Below are 23,116 nucleotides of genomic sequence, written 5' to 3'. Positions count from 1 at the left end.
TTCCTGCAGGTCAGCGCCCATAAAAAAAAGGGTATTGGGCCTGCCATCGCCAAGGACATGCGGACCCTGGAGGTCTTTGACAGGTGGAACACCCACTGACGCAAACAGTGGGAGGACCTGCGCCGCTGATCAAGGAAGACGGCGGAGGCCCAGCTGGGGCTTCCCTCCCAACGAGGAAGGGGTGCCCGTCGTACCCTGACCCCCCTGATGTTCCGCATCCTGGCGGTGGCCTACCCAGAGATGGATGGGCTCTTGAAGGCATCACAGTAGCCACAAGGGGGTGAGTACAGATTCAGAATCATGACTTTGCAAGCATTAAGGTTTTACCTGGGTGGAGGATGTGGGCTGCTGGTGCCCCTAAGCCAGGGCAAACTGGCAGGTTAGGTCCCTTGTTGGGCAGGCTCTGAAGCACTCCAACCCCAATAGTGTTAGTGGGCATCTACTACTGGGCAGGGTCCTGTTGGTTTCAGGTGTGCAGCTAATAGCGTTAGGCAATGTACCCAATGGGCTGGTGACTAGCTTAACTGGTAGTGCATGGCCTAGTGCATAGGGCTGATCCCTGTGTGTTGTGTACGCCAACAGTAGTGTTGTTGCTGGCATAGACCAAGTGTATCCTCTGTCTCCCCCCCCCCTTTTTGTTTTGTCACCCTGTCCTTGTGTGCATTAGCATCATGTGGTGGAGGATTAGAGGCACCGGCGACGGAGGGAGATGCATCCCACATGGGCCTGGAGGCCGAATCCACCAACGCTGAGGGCACCAGTGGGACGGAGGGCGAGGGGAGCACCATGACGCAGACAGGAGGGGACACTACCGACAGTAACTCCTCCTCCGATGGAAGCTCCCTGGCGGTGGCAGACACCTCTGTGCCCACCTCAACTACAGGTACAGCCGCCACCCCCTGTACCAGCAACGCCCTCCCAGCAGCCCCTCAGCATCTTTCCTGTGCCTGCTCACCCAGGAGGGTGGGCATCTCCTTTGCCCCAGGCACCTCAGGCCCTGCCCCACTCAGCCCTTCTGCCCTCAGTTAGGAGGCTATTGACCTCCTGAGATCCCTTGCTGTTGGGCAGTCAACCATACTGAATGCCATCCAGGATGTCGAAAGGCATTTTGCAACAAACAAATGCATACCTGGAGGGCATTCACTCTGGCGTGGCAGCCCAACAGAGAGCATTCCAGGCTCTGGCCTCTGCACTGATGGCAGCCATTGTCCCTGTCTCCAGCCTCCAACTTCCTCTACCCAGTCCCAATCCCCTCAACCGCAACCTATCCCAAGCACACCTTCAGACCAGCATGCACCCAAATCAACACACAGAAGTGGCTCAGGCAAACACAAGCACCACACTTCATCTCACAGGCACTCACCCAAGCACCATCCCATGCAGACACACCAACATCCACTGCCTCCACTGTGTCCCCCTCCTCCTCGTCATCCACCTCCCTCCCAGTAGCGTCTCTACTCACACCTACATGCACTACATCCTCATCCACTACCTCCATCACCAGCATGCCTATCACCACACGCCCCTCACTGGCAGTCACCACCCCCACATCCATGCACATGCCCCCTGTATCCTCTCCCACTGTGTCTGTGACCCCTCCTCCCAAAGTACACAAATGCAAGCACACAACCACCCAACAGCCATCCACCTCACAACAGCATCCAGCTCATGCACCTGCACCCAAACACAGCAGACTGACACCTCCTACAACCACTCCCTCTTCCTCCACTCCCAAACCTTCACTCTCTTCCCGCCCCAGTGTCCCTAAGAAGCTTTTTCTCACCAAACATTGACCTCTTCCCTACCCCTCCCCCCTCCCCCGTCCTTCACCTCGGGCCAGGTTGGCCAGAACCCAGCCCAGCACCTCAGCCACCCAGTCCACGTCCGCTGTGGTTTCTGCAGCTGTGAGAGGCTCCAAGGAGGCGCCCGTCAGCCCAGCCAGGGTGCCACCAACACCTGCCAAGGCCAAGAAGGTTCCACCACCAGGCAAGGGCAAGAAGGGGACAGCATCCAGCAAGGGGAAGGAGGCACAAGCAGCCAGCAAGGCCAAGTCAAAGACTCCAACTGGCAGAAGCAAGGAGGCACCACCGTCTTCCTAGGGCAGGAAGTGGCACAGAACACCAGCCATGGCACTTCAGCCGTCTGAGGCTGCAGGTGAAGGCCTGGAGGCTACCACCACAACCGCCAGTATCGCCACCTGCACCGCAGCCAGCACCCCCACCTGCACCGCGGCCAGCACCTAAACCTGCACCGCTGCAAGCAGCACTACTGCCAACAGCAGCAGCCCCAGTGAGCAGCTGTCTGAGGCTGCAGGTGAAGGCCTGAAGGCTACCACCACCATTGCCAGCACCGCCACCTGCAGCGCAACTGTGATTCTCTGAGCAGCTATCACCGCCGGAGAGCATTGCGTCCTGACCCCTGCAAAAGCTGTCATTGTGACACCCAGGTGAGAGACTATGACCTTGCACTCCAAAACATCTGCATCACAGGGCGCAATGCTCCCTCCAGAACAAGTGAAAGATGGCATCCACTCAGCCCCTCCTTGCCAGGATGAAGCACACTGGGCACAAGGCCCCCTCCAGAACCAGTAAGGCATCCACTCAGCGCCTCCTTGCCAGGATGAAGCACACTGGGCACAAGGCCCCCTCCAGAACCAGTGGAAGAAGGCATCCACTCAGCCCCTCCTTGCCAAGATGAAGCACACTGGGCACAAGGCCCCCTCCAGAACCAGTGGAAGAAGGCATCCAATCTCAGCCCCTCCTTGCCAGGATGAAGCACACGGATGAAGCACACTGGGCACAAGGACCCCTCCAGAACCAGTGGAAGAAGGCATCCACTAGAGAGACTGTGGCTTCGCACTCCCCAGGACCAAGCAGTGGGCAAACCACCCACTTGAGAGACTGTGGCTTTGCACTCCCCAGGACCAAGCAGTGGGCAAACCACCCACTTGAGAGACTGTGGCCTTGCACTCCCCAGGACCAAGCAGTGGGCATGGAGCCCCCTTCAGGTGCAGTGGCGTTGTACCATCTTCCGGCTGAGGTGCTCCCCCATTCCCCGTCCCCCTGTGGTGCCTGTGTGTTTTCGACCTGATGCCCCTGCAGTGTTCTCTCCATATTGAGGCAGGAGTCAAGTGTGGGCTTGTTCTATGTGTTTTCGCCCAGTGGCCCACGGACAATTTTTAAGTGGGCCTTGTCCCGTCTTTTGTATATATTGTTTAAATTGTACATACTGTTTTTGCTTTATGAACGTATTTCTAAGTATTACTAATATTACACTCATTTGACTCCATTCCTTTTGTCCTTGCATTATTCCTGAGGGTTACGGGGTGTATATGTAATGTTGTTGCATATGTTTGTGTGTATGGAGTTTTGAGTGCGGGTGGGGGTGGGGGTGTTGCGTGTGTGTGTCACTCTCTTTTCCTCCCCCCCTTGTGTGCTAAGTGCAGTACTCACCGTGGTCGTCGTCGCCGGCATTCATGCTACTGGTGTATGAGAAGATACACTGCATGGGGAAAACCTGCAGCTCGGGCTCCATGGCGTTGTGGTTCTTCCTTGAGTGTCAAGAGGTAAGTTGTTTCCATTCAGAGTACTGTTTCCACCGTGCTTTTGATGGCATTGGTACTGCCCCGGAAAAGCTGGCGGATGGGTGGGTTGTAATAGAGTGGGCGGTACATTGTCTTCTGCCTGGCTGTTGGCGGTTACCGCCGCAGTGTATGTTGCTACCGCCGTGGCAGTCGGAGTGTTAAAATGGCTGTATGTGTTGGCGGTTTCCGCCGTGGTCATGATTCCATTTTTTTACCGCCGGCCAGTTGGCGGTGTTACCGCCGCTTTAACATCGACCGCCAGGGTTGTAATGAGGGCCATAGTGCCATTACTACTTGAAGAGAACTCACTTCAGCTAATAGTCCACTTTCTCTCCGGTTCAACCTATACTTGCCTGAATGAGGTGTGACTGTGGTGTGAACATCCTCCCAGGAGCTACACAGGAGGTCAGTTTGGTGGACAGGTCAACCTGAATGGGCAGGTGTGATTCTTCTGAGCTTTGCAAAATATTCGGGTGGGGTATGTGGTCCTTTTGGCATAGTACAGTCAAATCCTGCCTGAGAAGTCTGTCTGTAGCACATGTAAAACTTTTGCACTCTTGAAAGGGATCAAACAAGACCACATAACAATTATTGTGTATCTCTCGTTCGGCCATTTAGGGTCAATGCTTTGTTTTCCTAAAATTCTCTCTTATGTTTTGGGGCCTACTTGGAACTGGATTTTAGTGTTAGCTGTGGGAGGACACTGTTGATTTCCCTATGACACTCCGATATACACCACAGCCCTCAGGCCCCATGTAAATGGCACTTTGGGTCTGTTTACAGGAAGGCAAACAGTAATTGCTGAAAAAGTAGGTTGGGTTGTCCTCTGGAACTTTTACCCCATTGGTTGGGAGTGCCCAGGAGTCACCCCCAGACACTAGTTAGTGCCAGCCATATATATGGAACCACCAAGGTGGAGAGTACTTGTAGTCCCCTGCCTGGGCGATTAGCTGATCAAAGCCAAATCTCCAGAGTTGGTGTTGCATCATGTGCAGTTGACAACTCAGTATGGTATGGAAGAAGGGGGCTTTGCACCAAAAAATGACTCAAACCTGCCTAGCATCATTTTCTGACACAAAACCATCCATACCACATGACTTTTGTCTTAGAAAAGACAAGAATCATGCCCACCACCCCAATGGCCAGCACAGGAGACCAGGGTCCCCTGGGCATGGCCATTGCACCCAGTGCCATGTAGGGGGGGGGCATTTCAGGGCCCCCAATGGCACTTTAAAAATATATATATATACTTACCTGTACTTACCTATACTTACCTGGGATGGGTTCCCCATCCTCTGCTGTCTCTCTGGTGTGGGTGGGGGTGTCCCTGGGGCCTGAGGAGGGCACCTGTGGGCTTATTCCATGGTGTTCCACCATGGAAATATGCCCACAGGTTCCCTAATGCCTGCCATGACCCAGGCGTTAAAAATGGTGCAAAACATGCTTTGCAACATTTTTTGACCCCTCTTCCCCACCATGTGTGTGTGATTTTTGCATGGGAGGATAAGTAAGGTGTTAGAGCCTTAGAGTCATTTTTTGCCCGGGAACACCTATCTTGCATCTCAGTGACACACAGGAGTTTTCTGCAAGCAAAAAATGACTTTAACTCCAATATTTTGGCGCTAGACATGTCTAGGGGGATAATATTAATATGGAGTTAAGTTTGCACCAGATTTGCGTAAATACAAAATAGTGCAAATCTGGCCCAAACACTATATAAATATGCCCCTCTGTTCATAGGGGCAATACTGGACACTTCTCAGAGGATTCAAAAGGTGAGGAATCTGCAGGTAGGTACTGCATCCACCAGAAAAAGAGTTACCTAAGGTAGACAACTTGTTCTTTGGGCTGCGATCTAACAGTTGTTTCATAATCGTTTGAAGTGTGTGAAAAATCCATGACCAGAAGGGCTTTAGGGCGAACAGGTCCATACTGTCTGTAAAAAATCTCCTGGGGCAGTCTGGCACTATAGGCATTCAGGTTCCAATCTCCTTTGAATGTGCCAGAGTCGCTCAGGAGTCAGATACATTCTATGAAGATATTTCAACTATATAAGTTGACGCTGGTTTGCGATTGTCTCCTCACGTAAAGCCATAAGTGCAAACATCCAATTCTTGTCACCTAGGAGTCCTATGTCCACCTCCCTGCCTCTATTTATTGAAGTTATTGGGTATATTGATTACAGGGGTTTTAACAAACGGGACAGTGTCGTAGTTTGACTCTTGCTCTAGGCAAGACTGCTGGGTCAAGGATGACAGTACTTATGTTTGTAGGCGACTATGCCAGCCCTACAACATGTCGCAACTGTCGGTTCAACCCTCCCGACTAACAAGCAGCACCTCACAAAAAACCCAAACAGTAAAAGGTGATTTGTGGCAGCCTTTATGCATGGACTCAAGAGTGTGAAATCTCAGGAAGTGTCGTGGTTACAAGGAGATTACCTATTTCTCACATAAACAACATGCCTCAATCAAACACAGGCAATGAAAGAGATGCAGTAAAGTTCTCAATAGGTTTTATTTAACAAAACTGCAATCTACGATAAGTTGCATGGGCTGCAATGATTAGGATAATGAATAATGCCAGAAACAGAATGGTAGAGACACGAGTCATCAATACAAAGACCCCACCATCTTGCAATGACATGAAATAACATGAGATGTGAAATATGTCCCAATACCCTAATGTCATGTACCTAATCTCTAACCTAAAAGAGAGCTATGTGTGATAAACCTAACCTGCCAATGCCACGTCCATGAGAAGAGCCCCCAGCCCTCGTTATCTTGGAATGAGGTCTCTAGCTCAGACTCCGTAGGGACATGAAGACTGGGTCAGCGTCATGGCGATGTGCAGCTTCGATAGCAGCAATGGCATCTGGTCGGAATCCCTCTGACTATCTGTCTAAGTGAGGTGCATTTATACACACCTGCTCGGGCCCCTGACGTAGGTCTGTTCCCAAACAATAGATAACAAGACATGCTTGGGACGGTAATTTATATAAACAATTCCCTCGAAGTCGTGAAGAGGGAAAGTATCTAATGTGAACACCTACAGTTTGTTTATCTTTGTCGCTTGATATTGACACCTTAGTGCAGTGGCACTGATAACGTGAAACTAAAACATAGGCCTAACTAACAACAAGGCAGCCATCTTAAAAGATATAATTAAGTAAATGCGCTAAAACACAGCAAGCTAAGTAGTGTAAAAGTCACTAGGTGACGGGGCACGAGTCTGCAAGCCAAAAGCACTTGGTAAGCTCATGGTATGCCATGGAGGTGCTAATTCTTCATCTTAGAGCACCGAGGAGACCACAACTACCCACCCCCCAACCCCAAACACATATGCAATGCAGGAAAAGGAAGCATGTCTACCACCAGAGGATTTCCCTCATTTACCTCAGGGAGGATTAGGTTATTACCTGTTATAGACTCATGAGGGAGTCCATCATATGCCTGCTAACAAGATTGTGCCAAGGCTGAAGCCAACAACTGACAGGTCCAACAGCATCCCTCCACAGGTCAAGCTGATGACAGTCCTCCACATGCTGGCATCTAGTTCATTCCAGACCACAACGGCCACAGTGGCAGGAATATCCAAGCCATCTTTCTCTGCATTTCTTCCCTCTGTCCTGGATGCAATTATCAGCCTTACACCCGAGTACCTCCTGGTCCCCAAGAAACAGCAACAACAGCTGGACACTAAGCAAGGCGTCAATGCCATTGCTTGTTTCCACGTCTTGAGGGCTATGGATGGCACACATGTGCAAATGGTTCCCCCTGCTGCAACATCACATCTGTACAGGAAACAGAAACACAGACACTCAGTCAATGTACAGGTCATTGTGGACCATTGGGGGATCTTACAAATGTACTGTCAAGATACCCAGGGAGTGCACATGATGCATACATCTTCTAGCTCTCTATCATGAATGACCGGATTCAAAATGGGCAATATTGGAATGGCCTACTTCTTGGTAAGCAAAACTGAAGTAATTAACAGATCAACTGACAGTAACAACTGTATCACATAATAGCAACATCTGCCTGTGTTGACAAGGAAAGGTCCATATGTCTGACAGGTGTGCCGCTTATATGCACCATGCATAATGGTACACGTGTCATACAAACCCCCAAGTCATACAGGTTAAGACACACAAGGCCACTTTCTGTTGCTTTCAATGGCGTAAAGGTACAGAGCAATACAACACTGCCCAAAATGCAGTGTAGAATCACTGTGTGCAAAGGAGGGGTTTCTGTGGCTGTTCTAGGGGTGTCTCCATGCAAATCATGTAATTCATGAGGCATGTCATGCATCCAACACCAGGTAAACTTTGGAATGTGACAGATCAGTTGGGTCCCTCAGGTGATGTGTAACAAGGAAACTGAACGGAAGTCAGCCAAGTCACTAACACTTCATATGCATGCTGCACCCAGTGGCAAACATACATAGACGATCATGGCTCTGAGGGTGCATCATGTGCAGGAAGGTGCCTCCCCTACATAAAGACAATCCCTTATGCTATGCAGGCACCCAAGTACTGTGGTGCAAATGTGTCTGTGTCTGTCCTAGGCAGCACATTGGTCCATATTTATGGGGAATTGGCATAGGGCAGCGCAGCAGGGCAGGAATGCACCGTATTTATGGAATACTACACATTCCTCTTCTATCCCCTGCTGGGACACAATTGGCTGCCTAGTGGCAGCACAGGCACCCTTGCACCATGGTGGCCAGTCAAAGCCAAACCAGATACAATTCTGAGGTGAGTGTCCCCTCAATGGTGTACCAACTCTTGGTATCAGTCACAGGTCAACAAGCTCAGTGGCGTTTAAAAAAGTACTGTGGAAATCAGCAAGCTTGTTACACATGGCAGTATACTTGTATGTTGACCAAAGTTGTAGGCGCAACACAGGAAGAAGTTTGTGTAAAGCCCGTATGTGGCATGCCATGTCAGTGTAGGGCCCATACAAGGGTAAATGTCAGTCCTGGATAAGGGTGTCACACCGACAGTACAAAACACACATGTCTCTGCACGACTGACAGTCTATGTGCACACATAGATGTAGGCAGACAGCCACATCAACAGAAGTAACCAGTTTGATGGTTCACCTGTTCTGTGTAGTAAGTTGCCCAAATGAAAAGCATATGAATCCAGCAATGTGAAACTCACAAAGTAAAACATAATGCTGGCAAACATGTTAAACATCAGTCATCAACAACGATTAATACATAAACTGGGCAAGGCACCACAGTGTACTCAGGATACAAACCTCAACATTCATTTGCCACAGCAATGTTGAAAACATCAAGCTTTAGAAGTACACAATTCCCTACAGGTTAGAGACAAACACATATATGTGAAAAATCAATGTATTGTCTAATTTTGTAGTACCTAGCTCCTTGTTACAACATCAGTGTGTCCCACATGAAGATGGCCCACATTGCAATACATATTTGTTAATCAAAGTGTGCCATTACAACATCTCTGACAAAAATGATAGTTTAAGCCTGACAATGAACAACATAACAATCCATGTGACATTTGTGAACTTCTGTGCCTATGTCATGGAGGCCAACAACAACATATGTGGTTTACCATGGACCTTTCTATGTGTGAGTGGAATACATGTTGGCAATGTGACTACCTACCTAGGGAGGACCAACAAGCCAAATATCTGATCACCAATCTGTCACTTCACACATGCAGTGAGTGCACATAACATAAAGTGGTAAGGAGCATCTCCAAATAGCCATGACAGAAATCTACTGGATTACTATGAAAGTCAGGATGTAGAACTGTACAATGCATCAGGCCAAGCTCAGCATTTGCTATTACACAGAGAAATTGAAGAGACATGTAAATTTAAGGCCAACTGTATAAGTAACACATATTGTGAAATACTGTAAAAAAAGAGTATGAATATTTCAGTACACAACACATGGACAGTAATGTAGTTGTAACAGCGATCAAAACATTGGCAGTTGTCATTTCTTTTTCACTTTCAGCTGACCAAGCCATGGGTCATGCCCCAATACCACATCCCCAGACTGAGCTGGAAAGAACTACTATGAGGCACTGATCAAGATACGTAACATTTTTGAAAAATCCCTTGGTGTGTTCAAGTCCCGGTTCAGGTGTTTGGACATGTCAGGGGTAGATTGACAGGGTCAAGACTGATTTGCATATGGCTGGGTCCAAACTAGAATGGCATAGGTAGCAAAAAAATGATGGATTTATGCCTAGATCTCTGTACTGGGGGTGAACGTTTGACATTGTTTAGCATTCTGTCCATCACTTGTTCTTTTTGCATTTGTTGCCCCAAGTGGGAAGGGTATGCCCAGATATGGGTCCCGTGCTCCCCATGCCATTAGAATCAAGCTAGCCTGGCTGATGAAGGGTGATACCCTGAAACCGGTCCCAGGATGCTTGTTTCTGGTCCAGGGAGGACCTGGCTTGGCAGTTCGAGCTGGACTGTTCCCATAAGAAACAGGGTCAAGACTGATTTGCATATGGCTGTGTCCAACCTGGGGTGGCATGGTGAGCAAAAGAATAATGGATTAAACCCAGATCTGTGACTGGGGGTGAGTGATTGCATCATTCAGCACTCCTTCCATCATCCTTTTGTGTTGCTAATGTTGCCCTAAGTGAGAAGGGTATGTCCAGACGTGGATCCCTTGCTCACTGTGCCACTGGAATCAAGCTAGCCTGGCTGATGAAGGGTGATACCCTGAAACCAGTCTTGTGATCCTTGTTTCCGGTCCAGGGAGGACCTGGCTTGGCAGTTCGGGCTGGACTGTTCCCATGAGGAACAGGGTCAAGAATGATTTGCATATGGCTGGGTCCAACCTGGGGTGGCATGGTGAGCAAAAGAACGATGAATTAAACCCAGAACTGTGACTGGGGGTGAGTGTTTGCATTGTTCAGCATTCCGTCCATCATCCTTTTGTGTCATTATATATGTGGTCATGACAACACCTGACAACACCAAGTGCAGCACAAGTGGGCTTGGCCAAAACATTCACAACCGAATTATGGCAATGTGTAACTGTCTGCACATGCAGAGATTGTGTGTGCAGCTACAGTGTGTTCAGCAAGAAACGCTCTGCCACAGTCCCAAGTGAGTGTAGTACCAAATAGTGTGCAATGACTGAGCATGTGTCTTGCACTTCATGATGTATTTTGCTAGCTTGCCTATGTCACTCACAGTGTAGCTTACATGTTGTCCTGTGAGAGTAAACAGAGGTGCATATAATGTGCATGGCCATACAGTGCAGCACAGATAGTTTCCCTATACCATATCAATGTTTGCAACCACATAGCAGGATAAGTACAGTTCCTTACCTAACACTTAGAAATGTTGACTCTTGAGCTGTGCCAGTGCTGGATTGCCTACCTAAGCCCAGTTCAGGCACACTTGTCCCATGAGGCAACGATGTAACTGTTACATGCAGGAATGGATGTGACCGTGATGGTGTGTCTTACTATTAACCAAACCATGCTGTTGCTCCTAGTGTTCCATCTATGTATGCTACTGAAAACAGGACCCAGCCCAAAGAAAATCAAATTAAAGATAATCTGTCAAGGTCTAACTACATTAAATATCACCCCTGTCAAGATAGTGCTCACTGACGTGTTTCAGGTTTGTGCGCCATCATCAGTTAGTAAATGCTCATATGACGATCTGGTGTGAATGGCTAGCCACATTCAAAGTTCAAGGAACCCCTCTCTGGTGCAGAATAATGTGAGTCAGGGAATTGCAAAATATAGTGGCACTTGTGATTCATCACACATGTCTAGCCTACTCAAGTTGGTCGCGTGATGATCAAACTTTAGGCAAACAGATTTAGCTATCACTTTTTCACAGGTGAATTGTGCATGTGCCACATGTATTGTTTCAGACAGAAAGCCCAGGCAGCTGATGTGTCTGTACCACTGCATTCCATGGTAGTCGTTGTCTATTTTAGGGCCTGATTTAGAGTTTGGCAGATGGGTTACTGCGTCACAAAGATGACAGATTTCCCATCAGCTGTATTCCGATTCCGATAGGATATAATAGGATCGTAATACAGTGGACAGGATATCTGTCACATTTATGATGGAGTAACCCCATCTGCCAAACAACAAAACAGGTCCTTAGTCTGGTAAATTATGCCTGCTCCACAATCATAGTTGTCGTATTGGCCTAACACTATACCTTTCATATCTATCCAGTCAATCAGGGAGTTGGATGCCACATACAATGTAGACTGACTGCAGCAGCCAGTGTATGCTCTTCCCTGAGTGTGTATTGCATCCATAACACATCCTATGGCAGAAATGCAGACAGATATTATGAATTTAGATTTTGAGCACATTCATGTATAAAATTGTGCATTTCATTTGCATAGCACTGCAATATTTTCGAATAAAAAGATGCCTACTCCACAGCTACCTACATTCACCCAAGCATACAACAAACTGTAAGACAAAAAAATAATTTTAAAATTTCTCTACACATCACAATATGTATATGTTTTCACACCAATATATTGTCACTCATAATGTCAGCACGATGAGTGCAATGTCTCACACATAGACACACCTTTACCATAGTCATGCAACACATCCCAAGTCTTCAAGTCTGTCAGGTAAGAAAATAAGAGCAAGGTCAGGGAGCCCAAGGTGCGCTTACCTGCATTGCATAATTGACTACACTATATCACCCACAATAGGCCAGTTGATGTCCATTTACGTGACGCATTGCACCCGGAGCATAGGACGGAAGCCACGCATCAGTTAGAGCGTCAAAAACAATGTATTGTACATTGGCATGCATTTTGTGTTAATCGCCCATAGGCTATTTCTGTACCAGTAAGTCATAAAAAACAACGCACTTGTTGAAAACGGGCATGATACATCCGGGAAATGACACAATGGCTCTGGCATTCTGCAAACTAGGAAGTGTGAAGTTACTTTCACTTACACTCTTTTTGCCTGTGCTGTCTGTAGGGTGGTGTTTTGTGGTTTGTCTTGATGACTCAGGAGAATTTTGGTCTTGTCTGTGTCTATGCTGTCCCTGTTGTGTGCCAGGATTCATAATCGTGAGTTGTATTTGTCAATAGTATTGTTAGTGTCACTGTATCGTTGGGTGTCAGTCTAATTAGGGGTGTTGTAGTTTTAGGACTAAGGTGGTCATTACAACCCTGGCGGACGGTGGTAAAGGTACGGTAATACCGCAAACAGGCCGGCGGACAAAAAAAGGGAATTATGACCGTGGCAGAAACCGCCAACATAGACAGCCACTTTAACACTCCGCCCGCCACAGCGGTACAGACAAGCAGCGCGGCGGTCACCGCCAACAGACAGGCGGGAGACAATGTACCGCCCACAGTATTACAACCCGCCAATCCACCACCTTTTCCGGGGCGGATTCACCGTGGATAAAAACGCAGCGGAAACAGCTTTTGCAATGGGAAAACGCTCACCTCTACACATCCCACGAGGAAGGAGGGCACCCTGGAGCCGGAATTACAAATCCTCCCTGCCCTTGTCTTCCTGCTCATCTACGAACACCAGCAACGGCGGCGGCGAAGACAACGGTGAGTACTTCACCTACGACATAGGGGAGGGGGGAGGCAAAAGTCAGGGACACACACACGCAACACCCCCACCCTCATCCTCGCACATTACAACACACACACCAATGCATTTCCAAACATCACAGTAACAACCCACAACCCCCCCGGAAGAATGCAAAGACAAAAGGAAATCAGTTAAAACAATTTAATGTTTCAAAATACAGTTACCAAATATATACAGATATATATACACATTCAAAAGTATGTACATTACGAGAAGTAGTGCAGATATGCACATATCAATGTCCGTGCACCACTGGGCCAAAAATGCATGGGCGAGGCCCACACTAGATACCTGTCCACAAACGGAGAGAACACTGCAGGGCCATCAGATAGAAATACAACAGGCACCTCAGGGGGAAGGGAAGGGGGGGGGGCACCTCAGCCAGATTACAGCACCACGCCAGATCCACGACGGGGCTCCCTGCCCATTGATGTATCCTGAGGAGTGCAAAGCCACAGACTCTCAAGTCTCTACAGTGGTTGGTATGTCCACTGTACCATCCTGGGGAGTGCAAAGCCACAGTCTCTCAAGTCTCTACAGTGGTTGGTTTGTCTACTGTACCATCCTGGGGAGTGCAAAGCCACAGTCTCTCAAGTCTCTACAGTGGTTGGTTTGTCCACTGTACCATCCTGGGGAGTGCAAAGCCACAGTCTCTCAAGTCTCTACAGTGGTTGGTTTGTCCACTGTACCATCCTGGGGAGTGCAAAGCCACAGTCTCTCAAGTCTCGGTGGATAACAGTCTCCACTGGTTCTGGAGGGGGACTGGTGCCCAGAGTGCTTCATCCTGTTAAGGACAGACGGAGTGGATGCATGTCTCCACTGGTTCTGGAGGGGGAATGGTGCCTAGACTGGATTAGGCTCCCCGTGACGGTTCATGTCCCGTCACTGTCCCAGCTGTACATGGGATAACGATGCTTGATGTGGTTGTGTATTCCTTCTTCAGCGGTGCTTTGCCCTGTTCAGCGGTGCTTTGCCCTGTTCAGCGGTCGGTGCTCTGCCCTGTTCAGCGGTGCTTTGCCCTTTTCAGCTGTGCTCTGCCCTGTTCAGCAGTGCTTTGCCCTTTTCAGCGGTGCTTTGCCCTGTTCAGCGGTTTTCACCATGGCGGTGATTTCCTTGTTCAGCGGTGCTTTGCCATGGCGGTCTTTGCCCTGTTCAGCTGTGCTTTGCCCTGTTCAGCGGTCTTCACCATGGCGGTGATTTCCTTGTTCAGCGGTGCTTTGCCATGGCGGTCTCTGACCTGTGCATTGGTGTGTGGCATGACGGTCCGTCATTGCCCAGCGGGGCTGTGGCAGCCGGGGCCCTCCTGGGCACTGACTCCGGCGGTGGTCCCCTGACCAGTGACGATACTCCTGCCCTCCTGGGCACTGACTCTGGCGGTGGTCTCCTGACCAGTGACGATATCCTGCCCTCCTGGGCACTGACTCCGGCGGTGGTCCCCTGACCAGTGACGATACTGCTGCACTCCTGGGCACTGACTCCGGCGGTGGTCTCCTGACCGGTGACGATACTCCTGCCCTCCTGGGCACTGAGGGCACTGACTCCGGCAGTGGTCCCCTGACCAGTGACGATACTTTTGCCCTCCTGGGCACTGACTCGGCGTTGGTCTCCTGACCAGTGACGATACTCCTGCCCTCCTGGGCACTGACTCCGTCGGTGGTCCCCTGACCAGTGACGATACTGCTGCCCTCCTAGGCACTGACCCGGCGGTGGTCTTCTGACCAGTGACGATACTCCTGCCCTCCTGGGCACTGACTCCGGCGGTGGTCCCCTGACCAGTGACGATACTGCTGCCCTCCTGGGCACTTACTCCGGCGGTGGTCTCCTGACCAGTGACGATACTCCTGCCCTCCTGGGCACTGACTCCAGCGGTGGTCCCCTGACCAGAGACGATACTCCTGCCCTCCTGGGTACTGACTCCGGCGGTGGTCCCCTGACCAGTGACGATACTCACTGACTCCGGCGGTGGTCCCCTGACCAGTGACGATACTTCTGCCCTCCTGGGCACTGACTCAGGCGGTGGTCTCCTGACCAGTGACGGCGGTGCTGGCGGTGGCGTCCCGGCCGCCGGGGAGGATGGCGCCCTTCTCCACCGTGCTGCTCTTACCAGGCTGTGCAGACTTCTTCTGGCACTTCACCACCTTTGGAGGAGTCACAGCTGACTCTGCAATCCCCTTGGGACCCTTGTGAGTAGTTTTGCCTCCAGGAGTCTTCACCCTGTCCCGTCGGCCACTTTCCAACTTGAGATGCTTTACAGGGGGTGGACTGGCAGTGCTTTGGCTCTGTGTCACACTGCCTGCCCTGGTGGCCGGTGCACTCCACACACCTGTAACACGCACCACTGGTACTGGAGTCTTTTTGGCTGAGGCGCTATAACGGGACTGATGAATTGAAGGGGTGGGGGTAGGGTCAAAGAGGTTAACGTTGCAGAGGGAGAGTTTCTGACGAACACTGGGATGGGTAGCTGGAGGGGGTCTGGGAGTGGAGGAAGAGGAGGTGGTTGTAGGAGGTGTCACTTTAGGTGTTTTGAGTGCAGGTGCAGGTACTGGAGGCTGTCGTGAGGTGGATTGATGTTGGGTGTGTGGGTGCCCGCGTTTGTGTACTTTGGGAGGCTGCGTCACAGACACACTGGGAGAGGACACAGGGGATGTGTAAATGGTAGTGTGGGTGGTGAGTGAAGGTGAGCGGGGTGTGGTGCTGGGTGTTCTGGTGCGAGTCCTAGTGCCTGTAGATGTAGTGCATGCAGGTGAGAGTGTAGACGACACTGGGAGGGAGGAGGGAGACGACGAGGAGGGGGACACAGTGGAGGCAGTGGATGTTGCTGTGTCTGTATGTGGGTGATGCTTGTGTGAGTGCCTGTGGGTTGTGTGGTGCCTATGTTTGCCTGAGCTACTTTTGTGTGTTGAGGTGTATGCATGCTTGTCTGATGGTGTGCTTGGGATAGGCTGGGTACAGGGGATTGGGTCTGGGTGGAGGAAGTTGGAAGGGGGAGGCTAGACACAGGAACAATGGCTGCCATCAGTGCTGAGGCCAGAGATTGCAGGGTTCGATGATGGGCAGCCTGACCAGAATGAATGCCCTCCAGGAATGCATTAGTGTGTTGCAACTCCCTTTCTACACCCTGGATGGCATTCACAATGGTAGACTGCCGAACAGTGAGTGACCTGAGGAGGTCAATGGCCTCCTTACTGAGAGCAGCAGGGGTGACTGGGGCAGGGCCTGAGGTGCCTGGGGCGAAGGTGATTCCCACCCTCCTGGGTGAGCGGGCACGGGGCGAACGCTGAGGGGCTGCTGGGAGGGCGGTGCTGGTAGGGGATGTGGCGGCTGTACCTGTAGAAGTGGGGGGCACAGATGGTGCCGCCACCACAAGTGAGCTCCCATCGGCGGACGAGTCCGTGTCGCTGGTTGGTGATCCGGGGACCGACATGTAGCTCCCCTCGCCCTCCGTCCCACTGGTGCATTCTGAGTCCGTGGTGTGGCCCTCCATGGCCATGTGGGATGCAGCTCCTCGTGCTCCCGTGCCACTGTACCTCCGCCTGATGATGCTGATGCACAAAAAAACAGGGAGAGCAGAAAAAGGGGGAGGGGACGACAGAAGAAAGACAGGTTGAGTGCATGGCTTACCGCTACCGTTGGCGGACAATACAGACACAGCAGCCCCCTGCACTACGCCGTGCTCTTGGCCTCTACAGATGCAATTCCTGGGATATGGCCTACATGGCTATGGTGGACATCTGCACACATGGATGCCACAGGGGCATCTATACCTGTACTTGGCCCTCTACTGATGTGGGGTGGAGTGGCACATGGCCTGCATTACGGAGGGGCCTAGCCTACGTAAGTCTGCCTGGCCTAGGGACACCCACAGCCCTCCTCCCACACCCAGACCCCTCAACTGCGCTCAAAGTCCCCAGAATGAGTGTGTACTCACCCCCTTGTGTCTGCTGTGATGCCCTTAAGTGTCTATCCAACTCCGGGTAGGTCACCGCCAGGATCCGGAACATCAGGGGGGTCATGGGGCGACGGGCACCCCTCCCACGTTGGGAGGCCATCCCCAGCTGAGCCTCCTCTGTCTTCTTGCTCCAGCGGCGATTGTCCTCCCATCTTTTCCGCCAGTGGGTGCCCTGTCTCTGGTGGACCCCCAGGGTCCGGACTTCCTTGGCGATGGCACGCCAAATGTCCTTCTTCTGGTGGGCGCTGACCTACATGACATGCACAGGGGAAGAAGAGAAGTCATTACCAACTGCACCGTCGATGTGAGTGGCCCCCATCCCTACCCTTGCCATGTGGCACATGCATTCACAGTCCTTCATGTTCCCTGCACTCTGCCCCCTTCCCTCTTACAACCAGCCCTCTCCACCCAGGCATAGCCCATTCAACGTGCTCCCTGTGTACTTACCTGTGGGTCTGGAGGACCGTAGAGTAGCGTGTACTGGGGGAGGACCCCGTCTACTAGCTTCTCCAACTCCTGAGCAGTGAAGGCAGTGGCCCTTTCCCCAGACGCAGCAGCCATTGTCTCTTCCAGACCGAGGTCACAGCAGCACTTGCAGTGTAGGTCCTCTCCTGTCGATGATCAGGTATCGAGTGATTGAACAGATAGAAAATGGCGGTGACGTCCGCGGCGGTGCGTATCATCACCGCCGGCGCACTTCGTCATTGGCTCCTGGGACCCATAGGGTCTAATGTTAACCAATGCAGCATTGCGCCGCGGTCTACGACCGCCTACCGTGACGGTGTACAACGCCAGCACAGATACCTCACATCCCATTGTCCCAGTTTAGAGGTCAGGCAGCCGCCATTTCAGGGGCCCACATGGCTTCATTTACTACTGCGTCACACATACCTAGGCCTACACTCAACACACATACAGGAAGAGTTTTGTGTTTGGTGTCGTGTTCTGTGTATCTGTGGGTACATACCTGGGATTTTGTTGACTCTGTGGTCGCTGCTGTCCTTCCTAGGCACCGTCAGCTGGGACATTTGAGAAGATGGCGGAATCCTCCAGTGTACCGACCGCTGGTGGACCTGTTGACAATGGAGGAGCGACATTTAATCATCACCTACAGGTTTGACCGTGCCACTATCCAGGAACTATGTACCCAGTTGGAGCCAGACCTGATATCACCAATCCGCCATCCCACTGGAATCCCCCCTGACGTGCAGGTGCTGTCAGTGCTCCATTTCCTTGCAAGTGGGTCTTTTCAGACAACAGTGGCCATGGCATCAGGGATGTCCCAGCCTATGTTTTCCAACGTGTTGTCCAGAGTGTTGGCTGCCCTGCTGAAACACGTAAGTAGCTACATCGTTTTCCCTCAGGTGGAGGATTTGGCTACAGTGAAAGGTGACTTCTATGCCCTTGGACATATCCCCAACATCATAGGTGCTATTGATGGCACCCATGTAGCTCTGGTTCCCCCCCACAGGAGTGAACAGGTGTACAGGAACCGGAAGAGTTATCATTCCATGAATGTACAGATGGTCTGTTTGGCAGACCAGTACATCTCGCAGGTAAATGCTATGTTCCCTGGCTCAGTGCATGACGCCTACATCCTGCGGAATAGCAGCATCCCTTATATGATGGGTCAACTCCAGAGGCACCGTGTGTGGCTATTAGGGGACTCTGGTTACCCCAACCTGTCCTGGCTATTGACCCCAGTGAGGAATCCCAGGACCAGGGCAGAGGAACGATACAATGAGGCCCATGGGCAGACTAGGAGGGTGATCGAACGCACCTTCGGCCTCCTGAAGGCCAGGTTCAGGTGCCTCCATATGACAGGTGGTTCCCTATTTTACTCACCGAAGAAGGTGTGCCAAATCATCATCGCCTGCTCTATGCTTCACAATCTAGCTTTGCGACGCCAGGTGCCTTTTCTGCAGGTGGATGGTCCAGATGACGGTGTTGTGGCAGCTGTTGAGCCTGTGAAGCCTGTGGACAGTGATGAGGAGGAAGCTGAGGAAGAAGACATCGACAACAGGGAGTCAGTCATACAGCAATATTTCCAGTGACACACAGGTGAGAACATTTTCTTTTTTACCATTACATTCACTTTCACACGTCTACCTCTATCCTGTCTGTCATTTCATAGCAGTATTTGGTCACTGAGTTGTACCTTTCCATTACGGTTTCACAGGTGTGGTTACCAACGTGTGTCATCTGCTTGCATCCTTCAAGGACTTGTGATGTGTGACATAGGTATGTTGGCTTTACAATTGGAAACGCATTTTGACACTGTCATTGATAATACATATTTACCAAATCACAGACTGACTCCAGATTGTTTTGTGGTTCAAGGGTGTTTATTTAAGTGCTCAAAAATGGAGGGGGTTGTAATATGGTGATGGGGGAAGGTGGAGGAATGTCCATGGCAGAGTCCAGTCCATTGGTCACACAGGTACACTGCCCATATGGGCATAAGAAGTGGAGCTGGGGCAGTTTAATTTTTGACAGGATAACAAAGTGGGACAGTGGGACGACAATCAGGGTGGTCTCATTTCCTGGCGGGGGTCTTGCCATCTTGCTCTGTCCTGTTCCTGGATCTCAGGGACCGCTTGCGTGGTGGTTGTCCGTCTGCAGGGGTTGGGGTGCTGGTGTGGTGGTCCTGTGGCGGGTCGTCCTGTCCACTAGCGCCGGCGGAGGTGGTGGGCAGTTCATCGTCCAGGCTAGTGTCAGAGGCCCCTTGGAGTGCCACGGTGTCCCTCATGGTTTTTTGTATGCCCTTCAGCACCCCTACGATGATGCCCAGGGCGGAGCTGATGGTCCTGAGCTCCTCCCTGAACCCCAAATACTGCTCCTCCTGCAGGCGCTGGGTCTCCTGAAACTTGTCCAGGACCGTCGCCATCGTCTCCTGGGAGTGGTGGTAGGCTCCCATGATGGAGGAGAGGGCCTCGTGGAGAGTGGGTTCCCTTGGCCTGTCCGCCCCCTGTCGCACAGCAGCCCTCCTAGTTCCCCTATGTTCCTGTGCCTCCGTCCCCTGGACCGTGTGCCTACTACCACTGCCCCCAGGTCCCTGTTGTTGTTGGGGTGGTGGGTTATCCTGGGTTCCCTGTAGTGGTGGACACACCGCTGATTGACGTGTCCTGGGTACGGAGGTATGGGCCCGCTGGGTGGGTGCTGTGCTGGTGTTACCAGAGGGTGGAAGGTCAGTGTTGGGCTGTGCCTGTGCAAGGGGAACCGACTGTCCCGAGGCCCACGATGGTCCGGGCTGGTCATCAGGATCCAGTAGGGGAGAGCTTCTATTGTCACTGTGGGCCTCTTCTGTGGGTAGAGTGGAGTTGTCTGGACCCTCCGGTGTGGTGACGTTCCTTAGTGGTCCTGCAGGGATATAAGAGCATGATTATTGCATCTGTGTGTGTAATGGTGTGCAATGGGTGGGTGTGCGTGTACCTCAGTGCAAGCATTCCTGTGTGTGGGTTTGTTTGATGATGGTTAGTGGGTTGTTATGGGTATGTGCAGTGGGCATGCTTTGGTGAGGGGTGACCATGCTTAGTTGTGTCATGCAGGGCTTGGTGTTGGTATGAGTGGTTTGTGCTATTAGTACATTAGTGAGGAGTTGGAGTGATAGGGGAGGGGGTGAGGGTGGGGGTGTGTGATAGCATGCAGGTAGGGTGGGGGATCTGATAGTTATGATTTGACTTACCAGTGTCCATTCCTCCACCGACTCCTCCGAGGCCCTCTGGATGCATGATGGTCAAGACTTGCTCCTCCCATGTTGTTAGTTGTGGGGGAGGAGGTGGGGGTCCGCCGCCAGTCCGCTGAATCGCAATGTTGTGCCTGGAGACCACTGAACGCACCTTCCCCCGTAGGTCGTTCCACCTCTTCCTGATGTCCTCCCGATTTCTTGGAAGCTGTCCCACAGCGTTGACCCTGTCCACTATTCTGCGCCATAGCTCCATCTTCCTGGCTATGGATGTGTGCTGCACCTGTGAGACAAATAGCTGTGGCTCTACCCGTAGGATTTCCTCCACCATGACCCGGAGCTCCTCCTCGGAAAACCGGGGGTGTCTTTGGCGTGACACGGGGTGGTGTGGGTGATGTGTGGGGTGCTGTAAGTGTTGATGTGTGTGGTGTTGTGTAGTGGTGTGTGGTGTATTGTGCGTGTAATGTTGTATGGGTGATGGTGTTGTGTGCCTCTGTGTGGTGGGGTTCTCAGTTGCTGTGCTCTCTGTCTCTCTGGCCTTCGTCCGTGAATTGTGGTCGTAGGGGTTTGTGGGTGATGTGGGTGTTTGTTTTATATTGAATTGGGTGTGTGGGAGTGGTGTTTGTATGTGTATCAGGTGTGTGTATTTTGAATTGTCCAATGTGGCTGTGTTTCGGAGATGTGTGTGTATTTTGAGCGTGGCGGTGTGTAACGCCAATGGAATACGTGGATTCGTGGGTCATGATAGCATGGGCGTGTTTCTGTTGGCGTGACGGTGGAAGATTTGTTTTCGCCAGTTTAACACTGACCTTTGGTGTGGCGGACTTGTGTGGGTGTCTGAATTACGGCAGATTCCGAGATGTGGGTCATAATAGCTGTGGCAGTATTCGCGGCCGCAGCAGTGTTTTGGCGGTCTTCTGCACGGCGGTAAGCAGCGTTTACCGCCAATGTTGTAATGACCCCCTAAGTTTTCATTTAGATAGTGTTAAGGGAGTATAATGCAGGTAGGGCCATGTTGGGGAAGGGTAGAGCTAAAACCCATCAGAGGGAGAGTTTGGGGGCCTGCTTTGTCTGCTGGCACATTTTGGGGGTCATTTTTGACAGACCGCCAGGGTAAATGTGGCTTTCCCATTGCCAACAGGCTGGCGGTGCCGACCACCACATTATGAGTTGATTTAGAACACATACATGGCAAAAACCTCAAATATATTGATAAATATATTGATTCAAAATATGTTACAGAAAAGTGGCAGGAGATAGGCTGAGTTTTTTAGGACAGAGTATGCTTGCCTTTATCCAAAGTTGAGCATGGGGTGGGTGGGGGTGTGGTCTAACAACATATCCAAGACAACATTAACAATTGTGAACATTACAGGGTCATTGAATACTATGCACAGTTAACATTGTTTCAAAAATACTACTTCTACTTTTGTTGTTTAGCATCTTAATATGCCCATACAACACAGAATACATTTATCCTTGCTCCCAAAATCAATACAGTGTCAAAGACTAATTGCATGATCAGACATTCATGCTGTTCAAATACTTAAATGTTTTGTGATCTGTTTTGTGATCTGTACATGCACCAGTAGCTAGGCGTGTAGCCAAACTTCACAATTAGATAAACTTATGAGACCATGTGAACAGGCTACGCATCATGAAAAAACATTCTTTCCTATGGAAGATGGTGCATATTTAGTTGTGAGGGGGCAAGTTAACATAATCATTGATTAGAGTAATCGCAGTGGCCAGGTGGCATATCACTGTGTGTTGCTGTGAGTGTAAGTTCATTGTCTGTAGGAATCATCTACTTCATTTCACCACTTAGGCCACAATTATCCTGAGATATGACAACTGTAATCTGTCCTCATGGGTACCTGAGCATCTCTCAGAGTACTACATATCTGATAGAGACATCTATCTGCAGATCCCTTACTTTAGAATCCTCCCCAGGTGCGAGACAGGATACAGAATTTTTTTCCCACAGCACATCTGTGTATTGGAAGAGGGCATTGCACAACTCCGTATGACATCATCCACCGGATGTGACATTGACAGACTCCACGTACCCTCCTATCTGATGCATCAACGACAGTTCTTTCTTTTCCACGCTTGCAACCCGGATCCTGAGCGGTTAGGGGCTGTTTTTTGGCCCATGTTGACAGTTTGTCAGGGAAACGGTGTGCTTTTTGCAATATCTACAGGGTTTAAGGCCTGTGGATCTTATTGCAGACAAATGTTGGTCATAGATCCTCACACCATTTACATGCAGTCCCTTGG

Source organism: Pleurodeles waltl, chromosome 11, assembly GCF_031143425.1.
Source record: "Pleurodeles waltl isolate 20211129_DDA chromosome 11, aPleWal1.hap1.20221129, whole genome shotgun sequence".
Taxonomy (NCBI): domain Eukaryota; kingdom Metazoa; phylum Chordata; class Amphibia; order Caudata; family Salamandridae; genus Pleurodeles; species Pleurodeles waltl.
Note: the sequence above shows the minus strand (reverse complement) of the source record.